Source organism: Macrobrachium rosenbergii, chromosome 3, assembly GCF_040412425.1.
Source record: "Macrobrachium rosenbergii isolate ZJJX-2024 chromosome 3, ASM4041242v1, whole genome shotgun sequence".
Classification (NCBI taxonomy): Eukaryota; Metazoa; Arthropoda; class Malacostraca; order Decapoda; family Palaemonidae; genus Macrobrachium; species Macrobrachium rosenbergii.
Window position 1 is genome coordinate 5607501 of NC_089743.1, and position 15000 is coordinate 5622500.

Consider the following 15000-nt stretch of genomic DNA (forward strand, 5'->3'; position numbering starts at 1 on the left):
AACCTCTTGTGGTAACTATGAACAACCTGCATTATGAGATCACAGTAAATACTATTTCTGTTATACAACTGAAGTCTTCAAGATTTAAGAAGGCGTTATAATCCAATGGGCGTTTCTACAGGAGGTTGAAGAAATGATGATTCCCGAGACAGATTCTGATTTCTTTCCTGAAGGGAAGAGGACCCAACAGGAATCCATTTAGGAGCTAAAGACGGCTTCACAGGATCCTGAAGTCTTTTAAGAATTTAAGATGTTATAATCCAATGGGCATTTCTCCTGGAATGCTTCAGGAGCTGAACACTGCTTCAAAGGATCCTGGAGTTGTGAACACATCTCTCAAGAATAATATTCTAATAACTGTCTAGAAATTTTCAACATTAAGTGACCCAACGGCATATAATAATGATTTTTGGCTGAGCTTTGTTATTTTTGTTTTGAAATGGACTCAGCGGGTAATTCTCGAACAACAGCAGGCACTACTGGTGATACTCGTGATGGTCCGGAACCGCCAATGGCATCAGTATTGGTTCAAAACCCATCACCAGCCAAGAGCTGCTCCTGCACCTACACCAAGATGTGGTCAGTTGTTTGTATGTGACCAGAAGGTAAGCGGGGCTGGTGCTGCCAGTAGACTTTTGCTGACTATTGTTAGTAGGGTTAATTTAGCTGTGGGTATGGCTATGGTACGGATATGGGTACGAGTATGATACGGATATGGGTAGGGTATGGTATGGATATGGGTATGAGATTGGATATGGAATGGAATGGTATGGTATGGTATGGTATGGTATGGAATGGGTGTGGGTGTGGGTGTGGAATGGATATGGGTATGGGTAATGTAAGGATATGGGTATGGATATAGGTATTGGTATGGGTATGGTATGGGTATGGTATGGATATGGGTATGGGTATGGTATTAGTCTGGTATGGTATTAGTCTGGTATGGATATGGATATGGGTATGGAACAGATATGGGTATGAGTATGGTACTGATGTGGGTATGGGTATGGGTATAATACAGATATGGGTATGGGTATGGTACGGATATGGGAACTAGCAAATTTGAGCGATAGTGAGCATCTGCTTTTATATACAGTGTATATATATATATATATATAATATATATATATATATATATATATATATATATATATATATATATATATATATATATATATATATATATATATATATATGTATGTATGTATGTATGTATGTATGTATGTATGTATATGTGTGTTTGTTACAAGTAAATTAATACATTCATATCTGAAAATAAAATCCCCACCAAAATAACTTTTTTTTTAAATACATAAACATATAATGATGCCTATCCCAAATAAATACACCAAAAAAATAGAACCGTTAAACACGTACAACAACCAACCACTTTCCCTATCCCCTAAGAGGCACACCCGCAGGGCAGTAAAACGAAACAAGATAGAGAGCACAGACCAGACCATAGATCACATGGCGGCCATTTACTTAAAAAAATGGCTCTAGCGATATTTAAAAGCACTGGTAAATCTCTCTCTCTCTCTCTCTCTCTCTCTCTCTCTCTCTCTCTCTCTCTCTCTCTCTCTCTCTCTCTCTCCAAATATAATGTTTCCAGCTTTGCAAACTATACTATATTAACGAAGACACTATATTGAAGTTATATTAATTACGGTGTAATGTCGTCTGCTATGTCTATCCTTCTTTCAAGATAAAATCAGCTTTGTAAAATTAGTATTCTAATGCTGTTCTTCAATTTACTTAGCCTTTATCAGTACTATCGCTTCTACTGAAATGACCAAGACAAATAAAATCAGCTAGAATACCACTCCTACTGTCTTTATCATCTTCATTCTATCTTAAAGTATCAATAGCAATATTCTCCGCAGTATCACACATAAGACCTTGTAGGACTACTGTGTGAAGATTCCTACCCCTTTCTTTACTACACCATTAGGACTGGAATTTTCTATCCGCTGCATACTCTATAGAATTACCTATAGGCCTACCGTATACCATTTTTTTTACTCAGCTGCAAGCTTATGTAACCAATCTAGCTTGTTTTCACCCCCATTTCTACTAACTTTGGTAAAACTTCTAGAAACCTTGGCCCTACAATGGATAAAACTAGATTGGAAAGTATACGCATGGTTCGAATTTTTCCTTTTTTCCACTTCAAATGATCCCTATCCTGTTCGTTTTCCAAGTATTTTGCTTTTCTATGTTTAAGATAGATATGATCACTAAACTTCTTGTCCCGTCAGACTGCCAATGAAAAGAACCATCCAGACCAGGACTTAAGAAGCGAGGTCTGTATTCAGCCTTCATTATCTGAAAGAATGAACGTTTTGGTTATGTGGGGGGAGGGGGACTGGGTGAGTTCCCACTCAAAGTTAGATTCCTAGCCCTACTTGTTCCCACCATGAGCAACTCACTCTACACAACATCAGACAACAGCCATGCGCGTGTTCAGGTCACCCAGCAGGTAGGTGACGCGGTGGCACAATAACTAGAATTTCTGACATACCAGTGAACCCCATGTATTCGCGGTCTCACGATTCGCGGACTCATCTATTCCTGGATTTCTCTATGGAACATATATACATATTATTTGCTGAAAATTCGTCCATTCACGGTATTTTTCACTGAGAAATATTCACTAATTACTGCATTTTCATCTCATTTTCATGACTAAATGCACTTTTTGTAATAAAACTATTAAAATACTTGGGTGATGCTCAAGTTACAATAATTCACCTTACGATAATTCGATTTTGCAATGGGGTAAGCAATTAATACCAATACGACAATATTCATAAAATATTTTTAAATTTCGTATGGGCGTAGGCAGCAGTGTAATCAGGCAGTGAGAACAAATTACAATAGACAACTTTTCCTCCACCTCTTTATCCCATCTTCTAGTTAAAAAAGTAAAAGAGAACGATAAAAGTATTGTTAGTAATGTTATACTTGCGTAAATGCGTACAGCCATAAACAACCGAACGAGACACTGTTGTTTTACTTATAACCGAATCAGATAACAGCCGTTTACCTGGTATTTCAACCATCGTATGGTAATAAACAATTACCGTAGGTTATGGCACAAATGACGTTAAGTAGAATAGGACTGATATATTTTTACATTATACCCTTATTCGGTACGGATAAAAGATCGTCAAGGAAATATACTGCTAAATTTATGCTGCAAGCTGTAGCTGAGGCTGAGAAAACAATGTTCAAGCTGCTAATGACTATACTGTAAATTTATCATGCGTAGGCAACATGGATGAAACTCGACTGCAACTAAAATCGGAGAGAAAGTATTTTAATCAAAACTACTAACATGAAAGAACACATTACTGCTATTTTTACGCCAATAAACGATAAATACATAAAGCTTGTGTTATGATGAAATTGTAAGAGACGCATCACACCGATCGCGGTCTCTTTCCAGCACACGTGTGTGTTCGTCATCTATCGGAGGGGATAAGACAAAAACAAGAGCATCCCGTTTTCTCTCTCTCAAGGAACGCAACTTGTACCATACAATATTTTCGCTTGTTTCTCCCTAACCATTGTTGTCTCGATTTATTAGTCCAAGCGATAGGTGAAAAAATTGCTCAGATGGTGATACAAGCATGAAACTTGGCATAAATGTCCACCACACCACACTTAACATTTTCAGGGGTGGAGCCCTCGTGAACTGTATTTTGCCTAGCAACGGTTGCTAGGCAACATTTTATGCTTGACAGCCAGCAACCCCGGACGATAATATCCACTAATAGCACATGCAATATCATTTTATTAAAAACAATATCAAATATTTGAATGTCTACAACATAGGAGATTGTGTTTTTATTAATATGGAACCCTCTCTGTACTCTGCAGGACATAGCATTGGTTGCTAGGGAACATTTTCTTAGCAACCGGTATTGACAAAAGATAATATCAAGGGGTATGAGCCACTGACAAGCCTATACAAACCAATGTTGCTACATATATTTATATATACATGCCATATATTATCTTTTCTTTCTTTGCTTGTAATAGGTGACTTACAACCAGTAGCAGCTGCCCGAGTTTGCTGCACTTTTGGTGAAACAAGTTTGTCATACTTCTCAGTGGCCTTCATACAGAGATGACAAGCTACAAAGTCTTGGGTCACTGGTTGGAAGGTAGCGGTTGGGTAGAGGCTCTTCAGGAAGCAGAACTTGCTACTCCAGGCATTGTTGAATCTTTCCTGAGGGCATCTCATGTGACCTGTACCAGACATGCCCATCAAGTCACTGCATGTGCATTGTATATCCTGCTGAAGAAGGCATATGATGTGTATGTCACAGACAGTGAGGATCCTGAGACCTTCAACAGTTGGTGCACCAAACGGAAATCAGAAAGCCCACAGTTTCAGTATTGGTACACAACACTCGAACTGGAGCTGCTTGTGTTGGCATTCGTACGTTCACTACGTGTGGGTGACTTTAGCTTGTACATAGATACACTGACCAGAAGTTGGTCCCTAGGTTCTTCAGTCTCAACCACACCCATTATGCCCGTTGGGTGCCAGTACATGTGAGAGATATGTGTAGTTTGGAAAACACTCATCCTGATGTTGCTCGAGAATTCCGACAGGGCAAGTTTGCGATGGCTAAATCCAGTGAAAATTCTCTCTCATGAGCATTGACCAGGGCCATGAACAAAACAATGGCTTGATGAAGGAAGAAGGAGGGATCATTGGCTTGACACAGGATCCAGATGCCCTTTACGCTGGGCAGTAGCAGGGCCAGAACTCATCCGCATCATTTCTGAATTTGAGTCTTCCATGGTTGGGAAAACAGAATGTGCTGGCCAGAGAAACCACCATGAGCAAACAGATGCCACACAAAAGCACTTCGCTAGAGTGAACGCACTAGCAAGTGCAATTGATGGCATGGGCAGCCCTTTTGAGGAAGAAAGCCAGGATCTTCTGCGACTGCATTCAAAGGACATCATGGACCAGCAGTCAGTTGAGTGCCTCTATAGTATACAGCTGAAAGGCCAAGAGCAGTATAAAATGTTTGTAGACGAGCGCCTTAGGACAAACACCAAGCCAATAACAGCCACCATCACCAGGAACAAGGTAGAATTGTTTAATGAACAAACACAAAGGTTTAAGAAAGGTGATGCAAAGTCCAGTCTGTTGAAATGAATCCTCTCTGTTCTGCAAGGCTGTATGTTGCATGCCAGACAAGAGATGGTGATTTAGACAATTTCTTCAGCCATGAAAACCATCCGTTTCCACCATCTCTCTCTTCCTATGGGCAATTACGACTGGGAAAAAATCGGATCTCATGGGTTGCCTAGAACAGCATGCAGCATTTACATGTGGTACAAGGCCAGACACAGAAGTGACGATCATGGATGGTGCTGTTCTTGTCAACATTCTTAGACCTGGTGGATGCAGAACATTTGGTGACTATGCTGCAAACGTGTTTGTTCCGCATATCAAGAGGGAGCAAAACCAGACTCAACGTGTAGATATTGTCTGGGATCAGTATGTGGATAACAGTCTGAAGGCACAGACCAGAGAAACACGTGTAAAGGGGCCCTAGTCAACGGAGACGTGTGCAGGTATCCAGCCCCATACCAAAGAACTGGCAGCAATTCCTTCGTGTTAACAACAACAAAATCGAGCTGTTCAAACTACTAAATGAAGAACTGTTGACACGTACTTCGGCAGAGCAGCCTCTTATTCTTACTGATGGTGCTGATGTACTTTGTGTACCGATTCGAGACATCACTAACATTGCTCCATGTAATCATGAGGAAGCGGATTCCAGAATGATGGTCCATGTGGCTGATGCTTGTAAGCAGGGCTTCCGCAAGATTCTTGTTCGAACTGTTGATACTGATGTTGTTGTGTTAGCAGTAGCAACTGTGCAGCATGTAGGGTGCTATTGAACTCTGGATTGCCTTCGGCTGTGGCAAGGAATTCCGCTACATTCCAGTTCATGAGATATCTGCTTCACTTGGGCCCCAAAAGTCATTAGCACTCCCTGTGTTCCATGCCTTCACTGGCTGTGATACAGTGTCACAGTTTGCCCAAGTCGGAAAAGAAGACCGCCTGGAAGGTATGGGAAACACATGATGAATTCACTGGTGCCTTCTATGAGGTGCATGATGCACCAGAACAAATAACTGAAGAGACATACACTTCACTAGAGTACTTCACCATTCTTCTATATGACAGAACAGCGACATGTACTTCGGTCAATGAAGCCAGAAAGCTTCTGTTCACACGTAAAGGGCGTGAGATGTCAGTCCTTCCTCCTTCTAAAGCTGCTCTACAACAACATATCAGGAGGGCAGTATTGCAGGGTGGACACCATTGGGGGCATGCTACAATTCCCCATCGCCAGTTGCCTTCCCCTGCTGAATGGGGTGGACCTGTCCAGAGCATTGGAGACCGCTGTGGACAAATCTACCTGAAGCAAGTGCATCGTGTCCAGAGCTAATCCAATGTAGATGTAGGAGCAGATGCACAGACTGCAAGTGTGTAAGGGCACACCTTAAGTGTACAGTTTACTGCACATGCCACACAGATTGTGACAATGTATGAAATGTGTGAGTAGCTAGTTGATACTGTGTTTGTGTTGCTAGTAACATACGTGTTTGAATATATATCTCCATTCTATTCTTCGTTTAATTCTGATCACTGTACGAATCACAGTAATTTCAAGCACATACTTATTGTTTAGCTATTATAGTGTAATAAATACTTCTAATAGTCTACATAGATTATCAAGCCAATAGACTGCTAGATAGATTAATCATATTCCCTTCTGTATAATTTTAACCTGCTGCAAGTAGGAATGTCTTTGAATGTTGGATAAAGATGTAAGCGGACTGCTACTATGGTCGGTGAGTTGCCTAGCAACAAAATAAATGTTGTTGTTACTTACTGCTGATGCCTGTAACATTTTACTACTGATATAAATATTATAAATATGTCTAACAAAAGGTGTTGGTGGTTTATATAAAAATTTTCTTCCTGAATCGGCTTATGCTGCCCATTGGTAGGGTGGTTCGTGTTCCCTAGCAACCGTTGCTAAGAAACATGTGATATACAAGGGCTCCACCCTGTAAATATTGAGTATGGACTGAAGTATCATTATGCCAAATTTCATGCTTGTATCACTAACTGAGCAATTCTAGCTCTATTTTGCACCAGTCGCCTGGACTATATGTACAATCACCACTACTTGCATTGCCATGCAAGCATTCTAATCGAGTACTCATAATGTTCCACCAAATCTTCTGTATCAAACTGTATGTATGTTTCTGTTTGTGAAGATGCCAAACGTCTCGCCATTGGTATATGTTTTATCACTGCACGTATATTATGTCTCTCACTATCGCCATCTGTCCGAACGTTGCCTCTGTTTTGCCCTGTCTGTGTGTAGATACTACTTTGCGGCTCGCACCAGCCAATAACAACTTCGAAGATTCTGTACATTCATCTATCCATCTCACAGACTCATCATCAACATAAGAGTTACGGGCTGCTCTAGGAGCACGAGCCCGTGCTGGCACAAGACCAGCTAAATCTAAAACAACAACTGTACATTCATTCAGTAAGGAACCACCAATAAACCAGTCAACACCCAGCCAGTATGTCACTCAATCCCGTCCTTACAAAATCAAGTGAAAATAGTGAACGGAATCTTGAATTTTTTTTTTACACAAAATAAATAGCCATCGTCATCTAATGACGAAATAGATAGATTAATTTCACAACGAGACGTATTTTAGTTATATTTCGACATAAAAACACTTCGTATAATGAAAAATAACCTTGCCCCATATATATATAAAGTATCTAGAGATTCATTTACGCTAACTACAAGCAAGAAAAGTGCTCTGAGCTGAATTAAATACGGCGAAATAACCACCACATAACGATTTCCAAACCAAAACGCTGATCACTATAATCCCAAATTATAATACAAAAGCAATATAATAATATTATATACAATATTATTGTATACAGTGAATCAAGGCATAACATTTTAAAAGATCCATGGAAAAGATGCATATTCGTTATGTTGATGTTTGTATAATACGATATGTGAATAGAGTACACTATAATGTAGGCTAGGCTACCGTATATGTATACAGTATACCATAGTGTAGGCTAAACTAATTCTTGTTATTCAATTTCTCTTTGTATTGAATTATCATAAGTCACTTTGCATGAACCACCTGACATTAATAATGACTATACCGCGTATGTATAGAGTGTACTTTATAGTGTAGGCTAGGCTACTATATATGTATACATCGTACAAAATACCTTAGTGTAGGCTAGGCTATGTTCGAGATACGTTTTGGTATTTCTTACGTTTTACAAACAAAAGATGGTTTTTTTTTTTGGAGCCTAACCCCATCGTAAGTAGGATAATACCTGTATAAGCATTTTTCGTTTGTTTTGTGTGTTTGAACTATCAAAATAGGCAGTTCTAAGTGTTTTAAGAAGGGTTCTAAGTATTCGCGGGTTTTAGCTATTTGTGGGAGGGGGGTGAGATATATCCCCCGCGAATACGGGGGGTTACTGTATACTACTTAATGAACCTAACTTGAAAATGTATTACATCATATTCCAATGCTGAAATATAAAAAAAATAATAAAAAAAATACTTCAGAGCAGTGATTTCACCCTGCAGAACAGCACCAACGTCTAAAGAATACTCTTAGCGTAGGGCAAGCGACGAATGCTGGAACAGGCATCGCAGACCCTGTGTAAACAGTCGTGAGTAGTATAGATCGGGAGAGAGCTGAAATCCCTAGCCTATTCTGCGATGTAATATGATAAGCTGAATGCTGTAAACGAGGGCTGTAATAATATGTTAGCCGGAACTTCTTTTCGACACCGAGCACAATGCTTTCTGCCCTTTGCCCTTCACCCTTTACATTTGGTCTACAACACCTATCTGTCCTTTATCTACCCACTGTTTCCTATTTTCTTACTTCAGTTTAATAGAAAATTCTTAGGGAAATGAAGCTATCTCGTCATATACCAGTAATTCTTCCTCCCATGAACGCGACAGCTTAATTGAACTACATCTAGTGTTACTTAATCTACGTATGCCAAATTGGAATGAACACTACTTCAGTTCACCACTTAGCATAGGCTACATGTAACGGAGAAATATGTTGAGTTTTACCTTTTAATTCAAGCGCACCACCCTGGCGTTTTTGTTTTCAGACATCTTCGCTTTAACAACAATCAATGGTCAATTACAAGAAAAAAAAAACGTTAAAACAATAATTACACGGCATCCGCTGTGAGGTTTCATTGTTCACGTCCTCCCCGTCGAGAATCTCCGCAGGGATACCAACATTTCCGAGTAATTCTCGAAAATGTTACCATTAGTCGGTGATCCTATTTTGTGTGTGAGAGAGAGAGAGAGAAAGGGGGGGGGGCACTGTCCCTCATGGAAGTAAAATAATTCCGTGTTTCCTTAATTGTGAACCTCTCGATCATGAAGCACGTGTGCGCCGTGGATGGTGGATCTGTTTTCCATGATCCCGAACTACCTCCTTTTCTGGAATAGGATAAAATTTAGCTTCCTTCCAGGCTCCTCATTTTTGCAAGACACGTCGAAGATGAATTAAATATTTTCCAACATACACCAATTACGTAAAGTTGATAGGTTGATACAGATTTCATGCATGCAAAGACATATTGAGGTGTATTTGGTGATAAAAAGTGCGGGACTTAATTTTTCTAAGTGTTCTAAAATGCATTTAGCATGATTTTTAACCATAATTTACACCACAGGAACTTACATTTTCAAAATCTAAAAGGAAACTGTGGCAGTCTTTCTTGACGGAATGCTCCTACACAATTCACTAGCATCGACAACATACGAAGAACAGAAGAACGAGAGATGCACTACTCATGTTTGTACTCTTTAAAACATATTCCTTTGAATTCCTCTGAAATAAGTCATTGTCAATTTCTTATTCCTAATTTCAGAAATTAGGAATAAGAAACTGACAAGGACTTACTTCAGAGGAATTCAAAGGAATATATATATTTTAAAGAGGGCAAACATGAGTTTATTTCCATGCCAAATCTTAATCCAAACAAAGGTATATTTATGATGTAACACAACAGACGCCAATGAAACTTTTCTTTGTAGTTACTGATGTTCCAAGGAGTATTTCTTTTATTCAGGATAAACGGTAAATCTAATTTTTATGATATAAAAAAGAGAATTATACTTTTACTTGTTTTTCTCTAGCGGGCCATATTCACAATCAAACGGGCCACTTTTGGCCCACGGGCATGGGGTTGGGAAACCCTGTCCTAGAGTAGTGTAAACGACATTCTAGGACAAGAGAGTTCCTTATCTTTTACGTGTGCAAACCATTTTTTCAAGTAAGAATAAACAATATAGGGCATATCAATATATATATATATATATATATATATATATATATATATATATATATATATATATATACATATATATATATGTATGTATGTATGTATGTATGTATGTATACATACCCGGATGAAAAGACGAAAAGTAGGCTAATTCCTAACCAGAGGAAAACGTAGCAGGCACAAGTTCGATCAAACAGAATGTTGCTACGTGAGACCTCATCAAGCCTGAAAATTGTTTGCAGTTAATGTGTAAAAGACAAAATTCCTCTTGCTCATGGAAGGATACCACTGCGCCGATGTGAAAGTGCTCTCGAAACCATGAAGAAGCCAAGATATTACATAAGAAGCAAAAGGGAGCGCCACTTACTCTCAAGTCGATGGCTGCCTTTTCTCTTGGGTGCAGAGAGAACAACTTGCTTCTCGGCCGAGGAACCGAGGAAGATCTTTCAAATGAGGACGAAACGTTTACTTTTGCTCTTGAGAGAAAATAGAAAACTTTGTTTCAAAAAGTCAAAACTTCAGTGAGAAAGAACTACGAACTCTGCGAAGACTTTTCACAATTCAGGATCGAGATACGCAGTCCAACGTGAACAGACGCCCCTCTTTCATTTTTTCTTCCTTTTACGCAATAGCAACGCCTCTCCCCACAAGGGAAAGCTTTCTGTTACAATTTTAGCAAGAAAAAAATTTCTCGAGTTCAGACTTCTCGCTGTAACCCACTCTTCCTTCAGGTACCACACATCCAAGGTACGTGTTGCGTCTCTTTCAAGTTCGATTTTACTTTTACACAGAGTCGTTAATTCTACCTTCCTCCCCTTCTTTGATCCCGGTCTGAGGTCAGCCTGAAAGGACGACCTCCTCCTCCTCCTCCTCCCAAACAGGACGAGCATCTCCAGGGCCAATAAAAAGGAGATCAGCACTTTTAGGCGGGAAGAATCTGTATGGGGTCCCAGATTGCCAAAGCCATTCCACTCACGCTCTCTCACCTCATTCTTAATCACGACGAAACTACCTCCTAAAACAGGAGACAGTTCAATTTATTCAGGAGCAGCAGAGGAGGAATGACATATTCAAAGACTAAGCTATTCTCCATAGTCGTCATCGGAAGGAAATCCTTTGGAGCACGACAAAATAAATGTCAACAATAAACAAGTTTTCTGTGCGGCGTATAATGCTGTATGAAACTTTCAGCCTCGGCCCATGAAACTCAGCCACGGTCCAGTGGTGGCCTCAGCCACGGTCCAGTGGTGGCCTCGGCCACGGACCATGAACTTCTTAGCCGCGGCCAATGAAATTCAGCCACGGTCCGGTGGTGGCCTGTGTTTTGGTACCTATATCGGCTCCAGTAGCACGATTATGGCTACCTTTAACCTTAAATAAAATAAAAAAAACTACTGAGGCTAGAGGGTTGCAACTTGGTATGTTTGATGATGATCAGCATATCAATTTGCAGCCCTCTAGCCTCAGTAGTTTTTAAGATCTGAGGGCTGACAGAAAAAGTGCGGACGGACAAACAAAGCCGGCACAATAGTTTTCTTTAACAGTAAACTAAAAGGCTTCCTCTCTGAAGTCAAACTATTTTCTCAAATACGGAATCCCCCAACCCCTTCCAAAAAAAAAAAAGTTTCACCAGGAGATCCTCGAACGCACCTCAAGGGGCAACTTTTAGAAAAAAGGCGATTATAAGGAGGAATACCATCTTACCAAGGACAAGCGACACTTCCACGCGGAGGTCAAGACAATTCTCGGACAAGAGGCAACACTTCTGAGGAGAAAGAGGCCATTGTTTTTTTCTGAACTAAAGACGTCGTTGAATAGATAACAAGAATATTGATATCTGTTTATGAGAGAGCAGACAAAGTATTCTTAAATCTACACAAAATGACATGCATGTAAACCATCCACTTGACAAAAGGAACCAGCTATAAAGCGCAATACGAAATTTTGTTAACTAAGAATACACTAGAACATCAAACGACAAACAATTCGTTCCAACGAACAACAACAAAAAATGCGCCGAAGTTACTTCGGCACATCAGAGTTTTCTGTACAGCGTATAATGCTGTATGAAACTTTCAGCCACGGATCATGAAACTCAGCCACGGCCAATGATAATCTCAACCGCGGCCCAAATAAATACTCAGCCACGGCCCGGTGGTGGCCTGTGTTGTTGGTATCTATAGAGGTGCCAGAAATACGAGTATGGCTAAAATTTACCTTAAATAAAATAAAAACTACTGAGGCGAGAGGGCTGCAATTTGGTATATTTGATGATTGGAGGGTGGATGATCAACATACCAATTTGCAGCCCTCTAGCCTCAGTAGTTTTTAGGATCTGAGGGTGGACAGAAAAAGTGCGGACGGACTGGAAAAGCCATCTCCATAGTTTTCTCTTACAGAAAACTAAAATGAAAGCGACTAACGGCAGGATGTTCCGTGCAAGGCCACTCGAACACATTTTGCCCTTGGCGATATGCAACCTGCACGGGAGGAACCCGAATATCGATTAGTGTGGCCTGCACTTTCGGAGGGCCAAGGTTCGCACTCGGGCTCTGTTTTCGCTCGTTCTGCACGAAGCATTCTGGCATTATTTTCTCGTATTCTAGCAGATGCTTTCTTGCACCGTTTTCTTGCGCTCCAGAGGAAGCTTTCTGACAGTATTTGATCATCGTAAGTTTCACGTTCCGTACTACTTCCTCTCATTCTGAAAAGTGCCTTCTTGCTGTGTCTTCTCTCACTCTGAAAAGTGCCTTCTTGCTGTGTCTTCTCTCATTCTGAAAAGTGCCTTCTTGCTGTGTCTTCTCTCACTCTGAAAAGTGCCTTCTTGCTGTGTCTTCTCTCATTCTGAAAAGTGCCTTCTTGCTGTCTTCTCTCATTCTGAAAAGTGCCTTCTTGCTGTCTTCTCTAATTCTGAAAAGTACCTTCTTGCAGTGTCTTCTCTCATTCTGAAAAGTGCCTTCTTGCAATGTCTTCTCTCATTCTGAAAAGTGCCTTCTTGCAGTGTCTTCTCTCATTCTGAAAAGTACCTTCTTGCAGTGTCTTCTCTCATTCTGAAAAGTGCCTTCTTGCAATGTCTTCTCTCATTCTGAAAAGTGCCTTCTTGCAATGTCTTCTCTCATTCTGAAAAGTACCTTCTTGCAGTGTCTTCTCTCATTCTGAAAAGTGCCTTCTTGCAATGTCTTCTCTCATTCTGAAAAGTGCCTTCTTGCTGTCTTCTCTCATTCTGAAAAGTACCTTCTTGCAGTGTCTTCTCTCATTCTGAAAAGTGCCTTCTTGCTGTCTTCTCTCATTCTGAAAAGTGCCTTCTTGCAGTGTCTTCTCTCATTCTGAAAAGTACCTTCTTGCAGTGTCTTCTCTCATTCTGAAAAGTGCCTTCTTGCTGTCTTCTCTCATTCTGAAAAGTGCCTTCTTGCAGTGTCTTCTCTCATTCTGAAAAGTGCCTTCTTGCTGTCTTCTCTCATTCTGAAAAGTACCTTCTTGCAGTGTCTTCTCTCATTCTGAAAAGTGCCTTCTTGCAATGTCTTCTCTCATTCTGAAAAGTACCTTCTTGCAGTGTCTTCTCTCATTCTGAAAAGTACCTTCTTGCAATGTCTTCTCTCATTCTGAAAAGTACCTTCTTGCTGTGTCTTCTCTCATTCTGAAAAGTACCTTCTTGCCGTGTCTTCTCTCATTCTGAAAAGTACCTTCTTGCCGTGTCTTCTCTCATTCTGAAAAGTACCTTCTTGCAGTGTCTTCTCTCATTCTGAAAAGTGCCTTCTTGCAATGTCTTCTCTCATTCTGAAAAGTGCCTTCTTGCAATGTCTTCTCTCATTCTGAAAAGTGCCTTCTTGCTGTGTCTTCTCTCATTCTGAAAAGTACCTTCTTGCAGTGTCTTCTCTCATTCTGAAAAGTACCTTCTTGCAGTGTCTTCTCTCATTCTGAAAAGTGCCTTCTTGCAATGTCTTCTCTCATTCTGAAAAGTGCCTTCTTGCTGTGTCTTCTCTCATTCTGAAAAGTACCTTCTTGCAGTGTCTTCTCTCATTCTGAAAAGTGCCTTCTTGCAATGTCTTCTCTCATTCTGAAAAGTACCTTCTTGCTGTGTCTTCTCTCATTCTGAAAAGTACCTTCTTGCAGTGTCTTCTCTCATTCTGAAAAGTACCTTCTTGCAGTGTCTTCTCTCATTCTGAAAAGTGCCTTCTTGCTGTCTTCTCTCATTCTGAAAAGTGCCTTCTTGCAGTGTCTTCTCTCATTCTGAAAAGTACCTTCTTGCAGTGTCTTCTCTCATTCTGAAAAGTGCCTTCTTGCTGTGTCTTCTCTCATTCTGAAAAGTACCTTCTTGCAGTGTCTTCTCTCATTCTGAAAAGTGCCTTCTTGCAATGTCTTCTCTCATTCTGAAAAGTACCTTCTTGCTGTGTCTTCTCTCATTCTGAAAAGTGCCTTCTTGCAGTGTCTTCTCTCATTCTGAAAAGTACCTTCTTGCAGTGTCTTCTCTCATTCTGAAAAGTGCCTTCTTGCAGTGTCTTCTCTCATTCTGAAAAGTGCCTTCTTGCTGTCTTCTCTCATTCTGAAAAGTGCCTTCTTGCAGTGTCTTCTCTCAT

General features: G+C 40.2%; 1 protein-coding gene across 7 annotated transcripts in view; it reads right to left on the minus strand.

The window, feature by feature from the left end:
• LOC136852142 (protein prune homolog 2-like) overlaps positions 1-15000 on the minus strand; it is a 207632-nt gene that overhangs the window by 178608 nt on the left and 14024 nt on the right. Inside the window, exon 1 of one of the 7 annotated variants that reach the window (XM_067126624.1) lies at positions 9195-9328. The exons of 5 other annotated variants lie outside the window; for them this stretch is intronic. The gene's annotated coding sequence lies outside the window, so the exon portion shown is untranslated. Of the gene's footprint in view, positions 1-9194; positions 9329-15000 lie in introns of those variants that run through there. One more of the 7 variants, XM_067126596.1, reaches the window with a different exon arrangement.